Here is a 6,938-nt window from a genome sequence, read left to right on the forward strand (position 1 = left end):
GAGTTGGGAGCGCTTCATTCGGAGGAAAAGGAGGCCAGGAAAAACTGAGAGTAGCACTTGCATGAACCGCCGTCTCCTCGTGACTCTGAGGGCACTTCCTGTCCCTTCAAAGGTTTTATTGTTTGAGTATCCTGCAACAAAAGCACATTTCTCCTATGTTGAATGACTTATTTCGTCTGGTTGACGAAGGGAAAGCTTAGAGTTCCTCAAATCCTGTTGTCCATGTCGTAATCAGTCACGCGAGGTGACCTCTGACCCTTTGAGATCCAGCAGACGGCACCTGCAGCCTCGCAAATCAGCTTTCGTCCTCAGTCTGCCAACATCGTAATAAGCCCTCTGGTCAGACCTGATCGTCTCTCGTCTCTGTGAGGGAACCGAACTGAGCCGGGAGTCGACCGCCTGGCACCTCAAGTACAAAACCTGTGTGTATTTTAGCGCCTGATATTAAAATGTACTCATTTGATCGTTCACGGGCTGGAATTCTGACTTTTCATCAAAAACCTGCAGACGTGGCTAACTTTTCCCATCAGCCTTTAGTGTTTTCTGCTAATTCTCAAATGTTGGCATACTAACAACCCTTAGATGGTGAACAAGGTAAACATTATAGCATGTTAGCATTGTTATTGTGAGCATGTTAGCATGTTCACATTAGCATGTAGGTCACATTACAGCCTCACAGAGCCACCAGCATGGCTGCAGACTCTCCTTCTTTTATTGTCGTCTCTTGTCTCATTTTCTGTGGCATTGTAAGATTGATTCAGGTCATAAATCTGTTGCTTTTATCTTGAGAAGAACTGGTTTTATTAGCTCACATTATTGTCCGAGACATCCTTGAAGCTGCTTATCAGTGCTAACAGGTCGGATCAAAGAGATCTGTGTGATTCAGCAGATGAATGCAGGTCGTTAACAGTGTTGGGGTAACGAGTTACAAAGTAACGGATTACAGTAACGTAATTACTTTTATAGGTAACGAAGTAAAGTAATGCATTACACTCAAAATATTGGTAACTACACTACTTTACTAGACCTCAGTAACGCGCGTTCCTACGTTACTCAAGACAACAAGCACGTATCACTGTACTTTCTGCCTTCAAAGTAAAAGCACTTCCTGTTTACATGCTCTTCACAATAAGAGTAAATCATGTAATAAAACAAGTTACAACACTGGAAAGGCTTTCAGCCTGGGCAGTATTGTTCTGACCCCAAGGAGGAACAGGCTGTCGGGTAAAAGATTCAAGAGACTTTTACTCATGCGATACAATCGCTATTTTGAAGAATAGAGAAAAATGATAAACTTCATAGGATATAGTGCACTTTCTGTTTATTTAGGCAATGATGAAGTGGATTTTCTGTTTATTTAATTGCATTTTCTGTTTCTATTTTTTGGGTTAAGTGCATTTCTGTTTCTATTTTATGGGAAAAAGTGCCATTAATTTTTCTATTTTTCTTAAACCACTACAATGATTCCTATAACAAGCTGGTTTTGTTCTTAGGAGTCGGCCCCCATTTGGTTTAGTGGGGTCTCATGTTTCCAAAAGCCTGTTTTCAATGTGTTATGCTGTTTGACCTGAATGTCCCCACCATGCACAGCCTCTTGTATCCTGTTGGTTGTGGATTTTAAAGTGAGGCATATTTCTTTGGTCAGACAGTGTGAACAGGGTTAATGTTCGCTCAAGTTAATGGCTGAGTTTTATATGCCATTTTGTTTTACATGTTTACAATACACTATGTGGAAAGGCTAAGAGATGCCCTTTATTGAAGATAAAGTGATAAAGTTATGATGTTTGTCCATCTATCTTTGCGGTTAATTTGTACATTTGCTTAAAAAAAATGGAAAGTAAAGTAACTAGTAGTGAAGTTACTTTTCAAATGCAGTAACTAGTAAAGTAATCTAGTTTTCAGAAGTAACTAGTAACGTGTAACTAGTTACTTTTTCTGAGTAACTACCCCAACACTAGTCGTTAAATCAAACTGTTTTTAAAACTGTGAAAAGGGAATTTGTCCAATCTACCATATTAAAGCCTTAACACAGTTTTTTTTTATGCAATTCATTTTTACATTAATATACATGAATAGGATACTTTCAGAAAGAACGCGGCGAATAAGTATGCATTTTTTCAGAACAAAGTACATTTTTAGGAGCATTCAAACCACGACTAAAGGCACCAGGCAATCACGTTGAGTTGCAGCTATATATATATATATATATATATATATATATATATATATATATATATATATATATATATATATATATATTCCTTCATTTTTCCTTTCAACCTTGTCAAAGGCAGCGCAGACCAAATCCACTCTTTCCGTTCTTATCTTTCACAATAAAAGCCAGCAGTGTCTAAAGGCCTTTATTCTTTTATAATTTGGGGTGTGAAGACGTGCCGTTATAGTTTTCGTATACTTTTGATTTGTTTCAATTTCGTCACAGTTTTCTTGTGATAAAACTGGTCCAAAGGTCCAAAAACAGACAGTTAGACGTCCTGGTTCATATTTTAAAACGACTCCCTACTTCGTCCTGAGAGGACCTGAAGGCGATGAGGTCGGTTCTATACCTGGTAGGTTGACCGTGTGATGCGATACCTTGTGAACGTTATGAGTACTTTCTGCTGTTCTTGCTGATGCAGGTTTTCTTTTCTCGTTTTTATATTGTTGAAGTGAACAGACGCCAGCCTCCAGAGATCGAGGAGTTCGGGACGCCAGCCAGCAGCGACGGCTAACGGAGAAGCAGCCATTTGTTTCTCATTTTGGCCTCGCGGAGAAGCTTCAATGACCGCAAACTCTCTTTTCTCCGGTTACACGGCTCCGTCCTGTTTTTGTTCCGTTGCCAGAAAGATGAATGCTTTGAGCTCCAGCACACAGAAAAACTCAAAACCCAGGAGTTAACGTTCCTCAAGAGTGTGAGGGGGAGCATTGGGGGAGGGGGAAGCTGAGATTTGGGTGATTTGGGAGGTCTGTCACATTGACTGAAAGCTTACGGTTTTCGGCTGAAGCCTTTCCAGCACGTCTCGTATGTGCCAAGTGTAAGTCTTGGACTCTGTTTGGTCCGCAGAGATTTGTTAAAGAAAAAAAGGAGAATCTGATTTCTGCATCGACTGTTCGTTTGGGTTGCTGGCAGGCTGGACGTGAGGTTTATTTCCTTCATCGCTGGGACGCTCTCCAATCTCCAGTCTTTGGCGTGCCGGTTAAAACTCATCTGAATATGAATGTGTGCTGATCCCCCGGCAGGCTAATGAGGACCACACATCAGACTATCTGTGAGACTGCAGGTTAGTCGGGACTACAGTCTTCAGTTCAGCATTCACTGCATTCACTGAATCATGCAGGTGTGAAATGAACCATCAGTCAAAAGAGAGATGCTTCCGAGGAATGGGACGTCAGTCAGGAAATATCCCGCTGTGACAGGAGACAGTATGAAGTGGTGACTGGGTTCATTCGGATCAGAGTGACACTACTTTCACTTTCATTGAAGAAAGTGAAACTTTGGAATACGAATAATACGTCATTTGGAAGAATGCAAGTGCATACATATGACAAAACTGTACTTGAGTACCCATCAAAGCTTCGCCAGAGAAAACACTCACCTCCTCAAAAACGTGACTGCACAGGTCGGCATTACTCTTCTTTATCAAACAGTATAGCAAACAGTTGTAAACACTGTGGGGGAGTATATAACACCAGCATGACACAGCAGGAATCGGCTTTATTTTAGAGAAAATAGTCCTCCTTCTTGGGGCCTTTTCTCTTGTAAAAGTGAAACATGGGATATTTAATGGTGCTGTGTAGCCGGTGTGGGAGTTTTCTCAGGCTGTTAGCTTTCCTTTGGTCATTCCGATATTGTGCAATCCGTCGGTCTTGGCTGCTGAACAGACATCACGTAAAGTCGTAGAGACGTCCGGAGATGATTTCGACTCGTTTTCACTCAGGAATTCGTTTCCTCTGCGGTGGCAAAACATCCAAAACTCCACAAACTGGGCAACGGGAACACTTTTAAAGGCTGAGTAATTTGATCAGACAAAGAAACGTATCAGCCTTTAGTACGATGACGGATACCATAGGACACAATGCAGCTCTCTCTCCGTGTACTTGAAAGAGTGAATGGATGTATTTTCGGTCCTCTAGTGGCCAATAATTATTACATATGCAGGTATGCAGGATCTGAATCAAAGGGACTCGGCGCCGAGTGCGTCTCCGAAGAGTCACCGTCACTTGTTCAGCCACCGTCCCTTTGAAGGCTCTCTGGTGAAAGACAAGACGAAGAGATGACGACTGAAGAACTTCTGAGGAGCTCTCGACGGTCGCCTGCTGAGCTTCAGTCAGAATAAAGTCACTCCTCCCACTGATGTGGCAGCGCCGCCTCACGTTGTGGATGCGAGACGGACGAAGGCGGATCCGTCCTGGGGCCAAAATTCTGGCACTTCGAAAAAGGAGAATATTTACGGCTATATTGCCTATTTGACTAAGTAGTAGTAGCAAAGACCAGCTACCAGCACCTGAAAAGCCCACTGATTAACAACATATTCCCTTTTTTTAATACAATGCAAATGTTTAGTCTGTCAGGAGTTGAACTAGAAATGCTGCAATGAAAATTTGACAAAGCGCCTCGTTTTGAGTTAGAATTGCATCTGGACAGCAACAACAACAACCACAACTAAACAAACAAACAAACAAAACAATATGAAATGCTAGTTTTGTAAATCCAAACCACGTTCGGAGGTGATTTGAAATCCGATTTAAATCTGATTTCTACAGAAATCAGCCTAGTAGTTACCTATATCGTTAGCTACATAGTTAGGTACATCGCTACCTACATCGTTCCCTACATTGTTTCCTACATTGTTCTCTACATTGTCACCTACATCGTTACCTACATTGTTCCCTACATTGTTATCTGCATCATTACCTACATTGTTCCCTACATCGTTCCCTACCTCGTTCCCTACATTGTTATCTACATCGTTCCCTACATTGTTCCCTACATCGTTCCCTACCTCGTTCCCTACATTGTTATCTACATCGTTCCCTACATCGTTCCATGCATCGTTCCCTGCATCGTTCCCTACATCGTTATCTACATCGTTCCCTACATCGTTCCATACATCGTTCCCTACATTGTTATCTGCATCATTACCTACATCGTTCCATACATTGTTATCTACATCGTTCCCTACATCATTCCCTACCTCGTTCCCTACATTGTTATCTGCATCATTACCTACATCGTTCCCTACATTGTTATCTGCATCATTTCCAACATCGTTCCCTACATTGTTATCTACATCGTTCCCTACATCGTTCCATACATCGTTACCTACATCGTTCCCTACATTGTTATCTACATCGTTACCTACATCGTTCCCTACATTGTTATCTACATCGTTACCTACATCGTTCCCTACATCGTTACCTACATCGTTCCCTACATTGTTGTCTACATCGTTACCTACATCGTTCCCTACATTGTTATCTACATCGTTCCCTACATCGTTCCATACATCGTTACCTACATCGTTCCCTGCATTGTTATCTACATCATTCCCTACATCGTTCCCTACATCATTACCTACATCGTTCCCTACATTGTTGTCTACATCGTTCCCTACATCGTTCCCGACCTCATTCCCTACATTGTTATCTGCATCATTACCTACATCGTTCCATACATCGTAACCTACATCGTTCCCTACATTGTTATCTACATCGTTCCCTACATTGTTATCTACATCGTTCCCTACATTGTTGCGTACATTGTTATCTACATCGTCACGTACATCGTTACCTACATCGTTCCCTACATTGTTATCTACATCGTTCCCTACATCGTTACCTACATCGTTCCCTACATTGTTCCATACATTGTTACCTACATGGTTACCCCATTGTTTCCTACATTGTTCTCTACATTGTCACCTACATCACTACCTACCTCGTTCCCTACCTCGTTCCATACATCGTTACCTACCTCGTTCCCTACATCGTTACCTACCTCACTCCCTACATTGTTCCCTACATTGTTACCTACATCATTCCCGACATCGTTCCCTACATCGTTCCCTACCTCGTTCTCTACATTGTTCCCTACATCGTTCCCGACATCGTTCCCTACATCGTTCCCTACCTCGTTCTCTACATTGTTCCCTACATCGTTCCCTACATCATTCCCTACATTGTTACCTACATTGTTCCCTACATTGTTACCACAGCATCCCAGGCCTGTCTGGACACACAGATGCCATCTGATAACTTGTAAATAACGGTGCGTACAGCCTGTCTTTAAAGATTTGATTTGAGAAGCCTTTGGGAACATGTGCACATCTGTGTGTGCGTGTGTGTGTGTGTGTGTTCAGGTCTCAGCTTTCGAAGAAAACTTCGGTCCACATCTCGTGCTCGTTATAAAAAACACTGAAACCACTTATTCATCCGGGTTGACTTTCAATCACAGAGGAAGAGCCGCCAACTGCGCCACACATCTGACTTCAATCCGGAGCGCCGCGGCGTCTTATCGAAGGAGCCAGCGCTGGGTTCAAAGCGATGTCTTCCAAAAGGGAAAAAAAAGCGTATACAAAATAAATAATACACCACGACCATCCGCTCCTTTCCCAAAGCAACATGAGGTTCAGATGTAAACTACAGGCCTCTTTGTGCTGGAGGAGGACCGAGTCATGTATCCTCCCTCATTCTGCCCGGCTATTTTTATCCAACGCTCTCTGATCCATTATGTATTCTCATCTACCCACCAACAGAGACGGAGAGAATGAAATTATGGCTCTCTGGCAGTAATTGTATAAAATGCTCCCCTGGTCATCGCTGGAGGACACTGCAGAGGAGGAGGAAGAGGAGGAGGAGGAAGGTAGCGAGGGACAGCAACATGAGCAGGGCAAAAGGACACATGAGAGAAAAGAGAGAGAGTAAGACGCCGAGTTAAACAA

Source organism: Taurulus bubalis, assembly GCF_910589615.1.
Source record: "Taurulus bubalis genome assembly, chromosome: 6".
Lineage (NCBI taxonomy): Eukaryota > Metazoa > Chordata > Actinopteri > Perciformes > Cottidae > Taurulus > Taurulus bubalis.